Source organism: Pan troglodytes, chromosome 20, assembly GCF_028858775.2.
Source record: "Pan troglodytes isolate AG18354 chromosome 20, NHGRI_mPanTro3-v2.0_pri, whole genome shotgun sequence".
NCBI classification, from domain to species: domain Eukaryota; kingdom Metazoa; phylum Chordata; class Mammalia; order Primates; family Hominidae; genus Pan; species Pan troglodytes.
This window is the reverse complement of record NC_072418.2, coordinates 37,041,231-37,054,350: the sequence shown is the minus strand read 5'-3', so window position 1 is coordinate 37,054,350 and position 13,120 is coordinate 37,041,231.

Here is a 13,120-nt window from a genome sequence, read left to right as displayed (position 1 = left end):
CCATGTACAGGAGGTCAGCCATCTGGGTCTGACACCTTTGAGTGGCCTCGAGATGCTGCTGAGAGAGGGCAGAACATGGGGAGGGCAGTGGGCCAATGTGAGGGCAAGGACGTCTGCCCACGTCTGCCTCCCTGAGGGTGGGAAGCAGGACTGAGTGGGCAGGGTGTCAGAGCCGGGGTCTGGGAAGGAACTAGCTGGGGCCCAGCTGCCCAGAAAAGCTGGGAGTCTTGCCCAAGACATTTGTGACCTCAGGAAAGCTTTAGGGCGAATGGACTGTTTATTCTTAGGAGTCGGGGTGGAGGGACGTGCAAACACTCAGCTCCGCACAGGTGACACGACTGGAGAGGCCACACCCACCACGGCTCCTTCCTTGCCTAACTCTGGAACGTGCTCAGGAGGTCTCCGAGGCTGCAGCAAGAGATGGACTCAGGCTCAAACTGAGAACAAGTCCTGGCTCAACCTTCGTGAGCCTCAGTTTCTCCCACTGTTAAGTGGGAACAGCCCTGCCCATCCTGAGTTTAATGAGAATTAAATGGAAGTAGGGACGGGGTGGGACAAATCTTGGAGACACCATGCTATGTGCAAGAGCCAGACACAGAAGGACAAAGACTGTGTGATTCCATTTGTAGGAAGTGCGGGACTGGGCAAATCACAGGGACAGGAGGCAGAATGGGGGTGCCTGGGGCTGGGGAGGGGGAACAGAGCATTATTGTTTAACCAGCACAGAGTTTCTGGTTAAGGAGATGAAGTTTTGAAGATAGATAGTGGTGATGGTTGCAGGACATTGCGAATATACTTAGTGCCACCGGATTTTACACTTAAAAATGGTTGAAAGGGTAAATTTTGTCACAATTTTTTAAAAAAAGACCAGCTCCTTCTGGTAAACCCAAATTTGGGGTTCCTGAGTTGCTGTTGGCATGGATGACCCAGGGTGCAGGCCAGGATCCCAGCCACCACTCCAAGGCCACAAGATTTGGGAAGAGAAGGATGGTAGCTGATTGTAGACAATTTTTAAAAATTTATTTTTATTTTTATTTTTTATTTATTTTATTTCCATAGGTTTTGGGGGAACAGGTGGTGTTTGGCTACATGAGTAAGTTCTTCAGTGGTGATTTGTGAGATATTGGTGCACCCATCACCTGAGCAATATACACTGAACTTTATTTGTAGTGTTTTATCCCTCACCGCCTTCCCACTCTTTCCCCGAGTCCCTAAAGTCTATTGTGTTACTCTTATACCTTTGCATCCTCATAGTTTAGCTCCCACTTAGAACATATGTTTGGTTTTCCATTCCTGAATTACTTCACTTAGAATAATAGCCTCTAATCCCATCCAGGTTGCTGTGAATGCCATTAATTCATTCCTTTTTATGACTGAGTAGTATTCCATTGTATATCTATACCACAGTTTATTTATCCACTCATTAATTGATGGGCATTTGGGTTCGTTCCACGTTTTTGCAATTGCGAATTGTGCTGCTATAAACATGTATGTGCAAATATCTTTTTTGTATGATCCTTCTTTTCCTCTGGTAGATACCCAGTAGTAGGATTGCTGGATCAAACGGTAGTTCTACTTTTAGTTCTTTAAGGAATCTCCACACTGTCTTCCACAGTGGTTGTACTAGTTGACATTCCCACCAGCAGTGCAGACGTGTTCCCTGTTCACCACATCCATGCCAACATCTGTTATTTTTTAATTTTTTTTATTATGGCCATTCTTGCAGGAGTAAAGTGGTATTGCATTGTGGTTTTGATTTGAACTTCAGACAATTTTGAAAAGAACGAAAAAATAGGACAGTGGAACCTCATCACTAGTAATCTTCATAGTTATCCATTCACTCATCCTCCACAAGGTTCTATATAATTTTATTCCTTTTTTTTGTTGTTGTGGTAGTTGTTTAGCCTTCTTTCATAAACATTTCTCGCAGCACTAGAAACTCTATATAAAGCCTTGCAATGGTGGTGTAATATCTACACAATTCGTAGGCCTTACTTCATCCAACCAGTCCCCAGTGGTGAATACTTAGATTCTTTGCCATTGTTGAATGACATTGGGATCAACATCTCCATGCATACATCTCTGTCTACACCCTATTTCCCTGGGATAGATTTGTAGAAGTAGAATTACTTCAGTATGAGCAGGTGCAGTGGTTCACGTCTGTAATCCCAGCACTTTGGGAGGCCAAGGCGAGTGGATTACTTGAGCCCAGGAGTTCAAGACCAGCCTGGGCAACACAGGAAGACCCCATCTCAATTATTTTTAAAAAATAAGAAAAAATTTAAAAAGAATGACATGAGTATATTATGCTCCTTTAGATGCTAGTTTCGTGGTGGCAGGTGATTCCCAGGTGGGCTGTCCTCTTTGTCACCCTTGCCTGGCTGGGCATTGCCTGGCCCAGCTCACGGTCTGGCACTGCTGGCTGTTGTTGCCTGGTTCCGTGTAGAGAAAAGGGGAACTTGATTTAATTGGCATCATTCCTGAGAGTGCTCTGTTGATCCCACTGGAGGCCATCATGGGGCTTCTGGGATGTCAAGGTTCTGGAAGCACCAGCTCAGAAGGTGGGGTGACCCCATGGAGTCAGGGTCAGAGATCCTCCCCACACAGAACCAGGGCCAGCCCTCTGGACTGTGGCAGGCTCAGGAAGTAGACTCAGAAGGCTCACCAGCCCCCGTGGGGAACATTTGCCATCCAGCAAGCATTGTTTTTGCCTAGAGCCTTGCAGGTTCCTAAGGATTCAAAGGGAGAGATTCTTCAGGGGCATGGAAGAGAGGCAGAGGCAGAGGTGGAGAGTGGGCACCCCTGCCTTCGCCTCTTCTAAAAGCACTGGACTGGCGTGGCCCTGCCTGGAACAAGGTGGGACCTCCAGGCCCCCTGGTCCCCACCTCCAGGTGGGTCTGGGCTTAGCTCTGCCACATGCCTCCAGGTGATCTTGGGCACACTTCTGAATCTTGCTGTTCCTCAGTTTCCCCATCAGTAATAGGGGGCTGGTAATACTCATTCCTGGGGGTGTGGTTAAGGTTAAGGTTATGAATGTCAAGTACCAGGGCCAGCCCCATGGGACTAAGCAACAGAGGATGTGCCGGCCACTTGATCTTCTGCCACTCACAGAATGAGCAGATCCTCCTCTTCCCAGACTGATTTCCCCAGCAGGGTGGACATCGAGATGGTATTTGCAGTGCCTACACAGGGCTGATGCTCTCAAGAACTCTGGAAACCTATCCCTTAGCAAGAGGCTCCGAGAGAGCCACCCCAAGGCTCTTCCCTTATGCTTGTGGCCCCTGGAGCCCACCCAGCCCCAAATGCCAGCTCTCTAGAGTCCCCACCAAATTTGAGGCCTTTGCTTTCTTGAAGATCATTTTCAGCCAGCAGATCCTCCTCTTAATATATTCAGCAGACATCTGATAATTGTGATAACCCCGATGAGTGGCGAGAGAAGCAAATTAGCTAAAAGATGATTGATTTTTTTATGCGCAATTTTGTCTTCAACCTTTCCTAGCAACGTGCCATGCCAGAGTAATAATTTCTTCTTCCAGATATTTTCCAGTACTGAGATTGCACATCTATTTATGGTTGCCTGGAAGCCTCATAATTACAATACAGTCCAAGTGCCCATTTTCTTTCCCTGACTACAAATAGGGATCAATTGAATTTTAAATGACTGCTCCGGGGCTCGCTCTGGATCGTGACCTTTGTAAATGATTAGAGCTCACCATCGTTGCTGTCTGCCCCGAAAAGTCGGGTGGGCCGAGCTTTCTAACTGGCATTTAATCTGGATGTAGGCCAAAGATATTCAGGTGAAATCCGACAACGAGCTGCCGGGAGAGAAAGGGCTTGTGGACTTCTTCCCTGTCCCATGAACATTCCCTGCATGTCCCACATGCCCCCTTTCTTTTGTCTGATTCCTGGGTCCTGTGCGTGTCTGTTTGCCTTGGAGCCTATTGACAGCGCTGTACCTGCCCTTGCTGAATTGGTGCCCAGGGAGGGGAAGGCTGAATTCAGAAGCTCCCAGGAAGTTTTAGACCTGCATGCAAAAGTTGTTATTAGCCAGAAAGAAGACTTCTTTGTTTTTGATTTGTTTGGAGTCATTGGATTTGATCTCAAATGAGAAGCTTTAGATTCTGAAGCCTGAGAAAACTGCAGGGTAATTCTTCCAGGAGAAGTTCCAGGAGATTCTTCCAGGAGAAGTTGGGACCGAGACTTGACATAAGCTTTCATTTAACTGCTGAAGTCATCCTCAGAGCTGGGTTTTCTGATTCAGGTAGAGCCAGCTGCAGTGTTTCTGAGCCACTAGGACCCTGGTGTCACTTCAGGGCAGCTGCTGAACCCTGCTGCAGAGCTCCCCCGGAGAAGCACGGGAGTCCTCATTTCAGGGGTGAGGGGTAGGGAAGGCAGTTTCCCCTAGCCCCACTCAGAATCACACATGCACCACCTGACAGCAGTAGAAGGCCATGTAGTGCTAAGAGCTGTAGAGTGCAGCACAGCATCCCGTGCTGTGACCATGGATCCTGCCTCAGTTTCTCCAACTGCAGCTCTTAGGAATTAGCTTGTTATCTTTGTCTGTGGTCAGGGTGTGATCGTGCCATTCAAATACAACCTTGTCAGCCTTGTTTTTCCAGAGCCGTATTCTATACAACAGCAAAAATATTTCCTTCTGGGCAGTAGTCTTTGGGCTGTCTTCTACTAACACTCTCTTTGGGTTCTTTGAGAATCCCTAAGTCCAGCCTTGGCACCCACTGTTTTTCTCTGTACCTCCCCTCTTCCCTTTCCAGCCAGGCCAGTCTCACTGGGACTGACCCTACTCAGCACTGGAGCACAAGCTGCTACCCACGCAGTGCCCCAGAACACCCTGCCATCACCCCTCCACCTTCCCTTGGCCACCTCTGTTCAACCCCACCTCTGTCCTGGTCTCAGCAGCAAAGGCACCTGCTCAAAACCCAGACAGCACTAACCTTGTCCCTGCTCCAGAGCTTCTGCCTGCCTCCTTATAGACAGTCTCCCTGTGCTGTTCCCCAGGGAAATTATGTCTCCCTGCCAACCCACGAGAGTTCCCTGTGGCTCCTGGACACACCTGAAGTCCCAGGAATAGAGGAGGAAACCTGGGGAGGGATGAAGTGAGATAAGCCAGCAAGCTAAGCCTTATCCCATTTTGACCAGCTCTTTATCTGTTGAACATCTCTCTGTGGTGCTGCAGCTAATGGAATTCTTAGGAAAGCGTCAGTTTTACCCAGAAATGAAAGCCATCTTCAAGAGTTTAAGATCTAAAATCACACACACAGTCTCAAGCAGGGCACTGTCTTGGCATGCTGCTTGCAGTCTCTGGAAAGTGTGGGCAAAGGTTGCATTCTCCCCATGGGTCATAGGCTCATGCTTGTGAAGAGTCATAACAATGTGGAAGGGGAATTCAGAGGACAACTCTCTCTCTTTGCCATAGATGCAGAAACAAGAGCTGGCTCAGATGACACACAGAGGAAGAACCAAACAGCATCGACAGCCTCCTTCCCTTGAAAGGCTGTGAACTGAACTCACTTGAGCTCTTTTTTCTGGGTGGAAAGATGAGTGCCTGTCTGGATGCACAATATCTTCTAGGTCCCGTGCCTAAACATCATCTCCTGTTTGGCAGCAGGAGATGCTGTGTTTAGAAACACAGCAAAAACTGGCTGGGCACGGTGGCCTACACCTGTAATCCCAATGCTTTGGGAGACCAAAGTGGGAGGATTACTTGAGCTCAGCAGTTCAAGACTGGCCTGGGCCACATGGTGAAACAAAAATATCAAAAAATTAACCAGAGGTGTGGAATGTCTATAGTTCCAGCTGCTCAGGAGATTGAGCAGGAGGATAGCTTGAGCCCAGGAGCTGGAGGCTGCAGTGAGCTATGATTGAGCCACTGCAGTCTAACCTGGGCGACAAAGGAGCAAGACTCTATTTAAAAAAAAAACAAAACAAAAAAACAAAAAACAACAAAACAACAACAGAAAAAAAACAAGCAGAAAAACCAAGTGCCACATGCTCACATGCCTCCTTTGTCCTCTCCTTTTATTGATAGAACAAGAGATTATACTTGTCACAGGTCGGGGCTGAAGTAGTAGACAGGCATTTCCAGTTGTCATAATTGGGTTTTAATGTGTAAATTCTAGAAGGCTTCAGTTATTCAAGCACAGCCTATTTCACAATATTTCAGTTATGGTACATTGAAGGATTACAGTTTAAGGCAATTGATTTAACTCTCAAATTCCATTCAATCTGGAAGTGTGAGATATGTTTTGTGTGCTGTCAGATGGGCTCTAAAACATGTCCCTGGGGCCGGGCGCGGTGGCTCACGCCGGTAATCCCAGCACTTTGGGATGCCGAGGCAGGCGGATCACTTGAAGTCAGGAGTTTGAGACCAGTCTGGGCAACATGGTGAGACCCTGTCTCCACCAAAAAAAGAAAAAGAAAATAGCCAGGTGCAGTGAGGCATGCCTGTGGTCCCAGCTACTTGGGTGGCTGAGGTGGGAGTATTGCTTGAACGTGGGAGGTGGAGGTTGCAGTGAGGTAAGATGGTGCCACTGCACCCCAGTCTGTGTGACAGAGGGAGACCGTGTCTCAATTAAAAACAAATGAAATGAAATGAAAATGAAATGAAATGAAATAAAATAAAATGTATTCCTGGGCTCAGCAGCAGATCTGAGCCTGGAGCCAGAATCCAAGGAGCTGCCATGGTTGTGGGGCCCCGTGACATCATTCCACATTAGTCCTGCGTTCAGTTTGGGATGGTAAGCCATCTTAACTGTTGAAGGTGCCAATGTACCTTTGTTCGCAGAGCTACCTTTTGTTCACTCCCTGAAGAGCAACAACTTTGCTGATTTCAGTTTAGTTGATTTTCCCACTATTTACGTGTGTACATGTAAGTGTTTTCTAAGATGCTTACATTAGTGTCATGTTTTGCAGATGATGCATAGCAGTAGGATTTAAGTGAGAATCTTTAGTGCAAAATCTATTGCTCCTGGTAATAAAAGAAGTGCACTGTAGTGTAGTGAGTTCTGATAATTGATCCCACCACGGGCAATCTGTATCTCTTGAATTTCACCTGTCTTCACACATATAGTATTAGCAATTATTTTGATTAGAATAATGGCTCGTATTTTTAAAGTATATAATTTGCACTTAAAGTCACCATTGAATCTCTGTGCTAACATCACTTTTACAGAGTTTTGCCCAACCTAATGATATTCCCCGCACCACCCCCCAAAAAAAGACTCAAGAGAAAAAACAAGGGTCTGCTCATGGACAGAAAATGTTATCCTGGTCAGGTGCAGTGGCTAATGTCTGTAATTCCAGCACTTTGGGAGGCCGAGGCAGGTGGGTCACTTGAGGTCAGGAGTTTGAGAACCAGCCTGGCCGATATGGCGAAACCCCGTCTCTACTAAAAAAATAATAATAAAAAAAAATTAGCCGGGCGTGGTGGCGGCTGCCTGTAATCCCAGCTACTCAGGAAGCTGAAGCATGAGAATCGCTTGAACCTGGGAAGCAGAGGTCCCAGTGAACCAAGATCGCGCCACCACACTCCAGCCTGGGCGGCAGAGTGACACTGTGTCTCAGAAAAGAAAAGGAAAGAAAATGTTATCCCCATTTCCAGCATCCTCCAGGACATTTGGTCAGGCATCTGATTAGGGGGTTGGTTCATTTTCTAAATTCTGAGTCCTTATGTTAAGAAAGGTAAAGTCAGCGCCTAAGTGTCCCAAGATTCCAGAATAATTGTTTTCTGTAATTAAGTAAACACAGCACATAGGCTTATTATGCCTAGACCAACTGGCAGAGGCAAGACCAGCAAAGGAGATGCTTTTGTGAAGAAGAATTTAGCTGAAGTGAGCAGAGCAAACTCCTTCTTGCCATGCTGCAGGGACAGCTGGAAGGCAGCACCAGGGTGAAAGCGTTCTGTCATTAAATCAGTTTGGGAAGTACTCCAGGAGAGGGATGCGAGCTGTCCCTCCCATCCTAGCTCAGCCTGCATCCCCTTTCTCCTGGACTAATGCTACAGAGTCCCACCTGGTGCCCTGTACCTGGTGTCCTGCCATTCTCTCGTCCCCTGTAGCCCACTCTTCACACAAAGCCAGAGAGGACTCCCTAAAAGATGATTTGATGGCCGGGCACAGTGGCTCACACCTGTGTCCCAGCAACTTGGGAGGTTGAGGTGGGAGGATTGCTCAAGCTCAGGAGTTTGATTTTTTTTTTTTTTTGAGACAAGAGCATCGCTCTGTCGCCCAGGCTGGAGTGCAGTGGCGTGATCTTGGCTCACTGCAAGCTCCGCCTCCCAGGTTCACGCTATTCTCCTGCCTCAGCCTCCTGAGTAGCTGGGACGACAGTCGCCCACCACCACGCCCGGCTAATTTTTTATATTTTTAGTAGAGATGGGGTTTCATCGTGTTAGCCAGGATGGTCTCGATCTCCCGACCTTGTGATCCTCCTGCCTCAGCCTCCCAGAGTGCTGGGATTACAGGCATGAGCCACTGTGCCCAGCCGAGCTCAGGAGTTTGAGACCAGCTTGGGCAACACAGCAAGACCCTGTCTCCTAAAATTTTTTAAAAAATTATCCGGGTGTGGTGGCGTGCATCTGTAGGCTGGAGGCTGAGAAGGGAGGATCTGTTGAGCCCAAGAGTTGGAGGCTGCAGTGAGCTATGATTGCACCACTGCACTCCAGCCTGGGTGGCAAAGTGAGACCCTGTCTCTAAAAATATATAATAATAAAACAAAAAATAATTTTAAAAAGATGACTTGATCGCATCACTCCCAATTTAAACCTGGCTAACGGTTTCCCACTGCACCCAGAGTAGGCTTGAGCTGTAGCCACAGCCCAAGGCCTTCCTCTCCTTGGCAGCTCTTAGATCCCCGCTCCTCCTTCCCCAAGGCTGCAGCCACCCTGGCCTCTGCCAGTCCTTGGAACTCCTCAAGCCCTTTCTTGCCTCAGGGCCTTCGCATGGGCTGTGACTCTACCTGGAAACTTCTTCCCTCTCATCTTCACAGTTGGCTTCTCCTTGTCATTCAGATCACAGCTCCAAACCACCTTGTGTGAGGCACTTTTCCCATTCACCAACTCTGCCCCACCTCCACCCCCATGTCACTTTATATGCCACTATTAATAACATTTATTATTTTCTTTTTAGCATTCAGAAGGATCTCTGAAATGGTCTTGTTTATTTGTTATTGTATTGTCTCTCCTGCCTGAATGTAAGCTTCATGAGGACGGGTCGGTGGCTTAATCTGTCTCATTCACAATGAACCCCAGAACCATGCCCTGCTGGTGCAGTGGCTCATGCCTGTAATCCCAGCATTTTGGGAGGCTGAGACAGTAGAGTTGCTTGAGGCCAGGAGCTTGAGACTAGCCTGGGCAACATAGTGAAAGCTCATCTCTACAAAAGATGAAAAAAATTAGCCAGATGTGGTGATGTGCACCTGTAGTCCCAGCTATTCAGGAGGTTGAGTTGAGAGGATTGCTTGAGACCAGGAGTTTGAGGCTGCAGTGAGCTATGATTACACCACCGCATTCCAGCCTGGGTGACAGAGTGAGACCCTGTCTCTAAATAAATAAAGATAAAAAAATTAATAGAACTGTGCCGCCCCTTGAAAGACTCTCTGCAAATGTTGGTTGAATAACAGAATGAACAGCAGATACATGCTACGCCTTTACCCCGTGCAGCCCCTGGCCCAGGTGGAAACCATGCCATTTGAGCAGTTTCGGTATTTAGATAACTGATTAGACCTGGAGTGCTCAGAGGCAGCCGGTGTTAGGAAAGCCCTACCTCACATCCTCATATCTGGGTATCTCAGGCTGGGTGTGTTTGTCAGGTGCACCTCCAGTCACCCGCTCCTGACTTATAGATGCCCTGCAAGAAACCACTTGCTCACCAATCTGCCATTTGGCAGCAGGCAGGGTCCTTTCCTGGTGGTGGGGTCTTACAGGGCCCTTTGTTACTCCACCACTCTTCCTGTCTCTGGAATTTTGTTCCCCCTCTCTTTTCTGGCCTGACCTCTGCAGGAATGAACTCTCATTTCACCAAAATGACCCAAGAGGTTAGGACCAGATCATCCCTGAGAGGGGGCACTCACTGAGCAGAGCAGGCACAGGACCCTGGCAGGGCTGGGCTTAGCTGCTTCTCCTCGTTGAGGAGCCTCCAGTTTTCCTGGGCTGCTGTATCGCAGAGCCTGGAAATGTCTTCTAGTTCCAGGCATTCCCTTCAGCCAATGTAGTCCATCAGCAGGGCTGATGGAGATCCAACTGTGGTCCCAGAGCCCCAGGATTCCCCACAATGAGGGGGCTGCAGTGATGGCAACCTCTTGGCCAATGCTGGAACCTTGACCTTGTCAGATAACGAGGCCTCATAGAGGTTAGCCTGTCTCCCAGGCTCCCCCTTGTACACCTGCACACCTGTATACCTGCACACTCACACACCTGCACACCTGCACACTTGCACAATTGCATACCTGCATGCTCACACACCTGCACATTCACACAACTGCACACCTGCACACCTCAACTGCACAACTGCACACTTGCAAAATCGCACATCTGCACACCTGCACATTTACACACCTGCTTAACTGCACACTTGCACACCTGCACTCTTGCACACCTGCATACCTCCACAACTACACGCCTGCACATTTGCACAACTGCACACCTGCATACCCACACACCTGCACACCTGCCCACAACCTTGTGCCCAGCCTCCAAATTCCGTCCTCTAGCCTCCCGGGTGCCTTCCTATTCTGGGCTTCTGTAATCATCATTCAGTAATCCTGGGTGGCTGGTCTCGTTCCTTCTCTTTGTATCTTGCCTCTTGCACCAACTCCGAGGTTTCTAGTGGTTCTTCCCTCCTTCACCTCTGTGTCAGCCATCTCTTTAGCCTTCTTACCTGGGTCCCACACACGGCAGCAAAGAAAGTGTGGTGTGTATGGCTAAAGTCAGGCTATCCCTGGTCTATAGAGGAGGATACATCAGCATAACAAATAGGTTCCTTTCTATTCACACTACTTAGGAATCATGGTTTTCTAAATGCTTTCACAAGGCTGTAAAATGGAAACTTGATATCACCAGTAAACCCATGAAGAAGCCTCTTTTCATCTCTATGGTGAGAGAGCCATTTCTTTAGCTTGTAGGAAATATTGTCAGCTAAAAGTATTGATCAGCCAAAGGCCCTGGCAGGAGGATGCAGAAGACATGAAATGTAAATGTCTTCATTTGCAAAAGGAGTTTCAGGACAGGCACCAGAGCTCAGGGAGGGGGTAATGACTTCAAAAACACCTGGGGTCACCTGCGGTATTTGTTGGTTTTCTCTCTGGACCTGAACCTGTCTGAGAGATGAGCTCTGACATACACACCTGTAAATGGTGTCTGTGCCGGATCCTGGGGGTGATTCTGGTTAGAGATGAGAGCTGGGTCCAGAGTCTTGGGTAAGAATAAACCACCAGCAGGGGCTTCAGTTATGTGACTTTTGCAGGTCAAGCACATAAGACTCTCAGAAAACCCCTTCCTGAAGTTGACTTCACAGTAATAAATAACGTGTGTGAGAGGGTGTGCAACAAGTGAAGAATTTGCTTTTGAAGAACTGAAATAATAGAACACATGAAATAAATTCTAAAATAAGTATGGCTGGGTGCTGTGGTGCACACCTGCAGTCCCAGCTATTTGGAGGCTAAGACAAAAGGATTGCTGAAGTCCAGGAGTTCTGGGCTGTTGTGCGCTATGTTTGGCATCAATATAGGACCTCCCAGGAGCAGGGGGCCACCAGGTTGCCTAAGAAGGGGTGAACTGGCCCAGGTCGGAAAAGGAGCAGGTCAAAACTCCTGTGGTGATCAGAAGTGTGATTGCTCGGCCGGGCGCAGTGGCTCACTCCTGTAATCCCAGCACTTTGGGAGGCAGAGGTGTGCAGATCATGAGGTCAGGAGATCGAGACCATCCTGGCTAACACGGTGAAACTCCGTCTCTACTAAAACTACAAAATTTAGCCGGGCTTGGTGGCAGGTGCCTGTAGTCCCATCTACTCAGGTGGCTGAGGCATGAGAATCGCCTGAACCCTGGAGGCCGAGGCTGCTGTGAGCCGAGATCGTGCTGCTGTACTCCAGCCTGGGCAACAGAGCGAGACTCCGTCTCAAAAAAAAGAAAGGAAAAAAAAAAAAAGGAAGTGTGATTCCTTCAGAGAATAGACATGGCACTCCAGGCTAGGCAACATAGAGAGACCTCATCTCTAAAATGATTATAAAATAAAATAAAATAAAATAAAAATGTTTACCTTATTTAGAGATAATTGAGGATGGTTCACTTTACTTTGTGGGTTTGAAATTAATTATAAATTTTAAAAAGAGAATCAAAGAAGTAAAAACAGTCAACAGTTTAAATGAAAACACGATAGTGATTTTTACTAGAAATTAGAACCTATACCTACCAACACCCACTTATTTCATTTTGCCCTCCCTTCTTGGCAATCCATGCTATGGAAAGCCAGTCTGTCATCCAACAATCATAATGATATGTTATCATCTTTATTCAAAACTCCTGAAACAATTGGGCTTATGTCTTGTCAAACAAAAATACAAGTATTTACTTCTGGTGGAGATATAGAACAGGTATGGGCTTTCAGTTCGCTCAATCTGAGAAAAGTAAACAGATACAGATGACTTTGACTTCGCTTCTACTCTCTAGCAGCCAGACACTTAATTTCCCTGGGATGCTATCCATAAACAGAAGATGCTTGTTGCCATGGATTTTTTGCTCTCAAGTTTTTTTTTTCCTTGCCTTTTCTAAGACTTGAACAAAGCCAGTCTAGCCGAGAAATGAGCAAGTTATTTTTAGTTCTTTGAATGGTTTTTCATAAACTCTTTTCTTCCTTTGGCCTAAGGCCCACTGGACCATCAAAGGGATTTTAATACTAAGGTTGGAAAAGGAGAAGAGTCTTTGCGGGGCCACTTATCTCCACGCCTGTCCCTTTCCAGCTAGAACCCTGGGTACCCCCAGAAAACTGAAAACCCTTGTGCCCATTTAGTGGGCTCTCTACAAGGCATCCATTGCTTTTCAGACATCCCAGCAGCCCTTTAGACTAAGCACATTTATTTATTTAAGTATTTATTTTGCGACAGGGTCTTG